Raw genomic sequence first — 810 nt, 5'->3', positions numbered from 1 at the left:
TGCACACATAACATCTCACAGCTGAGTAGCTTTAAGAGACAAGCATACCTTATTTCTGTCTCAGCGGCCTAAAAATAATCAAGACATTTCCAAAATAACATAACTTATTTAATGGAAATAATGTGATAGTAAAAATAACTCCTACGCAGATCGTTCAGGAACTTAATGGTCGGCCCAACTGCCGGTGCTTTCGTCCTTTCGTTCGGCGCTCCAAAGAAAGTGACAGTGCGACACGTCGGCCAGGCCATAGCCACAGTCGCGCGCCACAGACCGTCTGAGTCGTGGAGTGTGTACGAGGTCTGCTGATCGTGTAAACGGCGTATGGGGTCTGCTAATCGTAAATCAAGATGGGGTCTGCTGATCGTGTAAACAGCGTACGGGGTCTGCTATTCGTAAATCAATATGGGTCTGCTGATCGTGTAAACGGCGTACGGGGTATGCTGATCGTAAATCAAGACGGGGTCTGCTGATCGTATAAACGGAGTACGGGGTATGCAGATTTAGGATTTAGTACATGGCGTACGGGGTCTGGTGATCGTGTAAACGGCGAACGGGGTCTGCTAATCGTAAATCAAGATGGGGTCTGCTGATCGTGTCAACGGCGTCTGCTGATAGTGTACACGGGGTCTACAGATTTAGTACACGGCGTACGGGGTCTGGTGATCGTGTATACGGCGTACGGGGTCTGCTGTTCGTGTAAACAAAAAATTACGTTGTTGGCCAATGTGGGGGCATTTTCATATTTGCCGTTTTAAGTGTGGTGACTTATTTAGTGACTATAAAAAAAACAGCAATCAGTGTTTTTGATCG

Source organism: Hyalella azteca, unplaced genomic scaffold, assembly GCF_000764305.2.
Source record: "Hyalella azteca isolate HAZT.00-mixed unplaced genomic scaffold, Hazt_2.0.2 contig14042, whole genome shotgun sequence".
In the NCBI taxonomy this organism is placed as follows: domain Eukaryota; kingdom Metazoa; phylum Arthropoda; class Malacostraca; order Amphipoda; family Hyalellidae; genus Hyalella; species Hyalella azteca.
The sequence above is the reverse complement of the archived record's forward strand: the minus strand, read 5'-3'. Positions refer to the sequence as shown.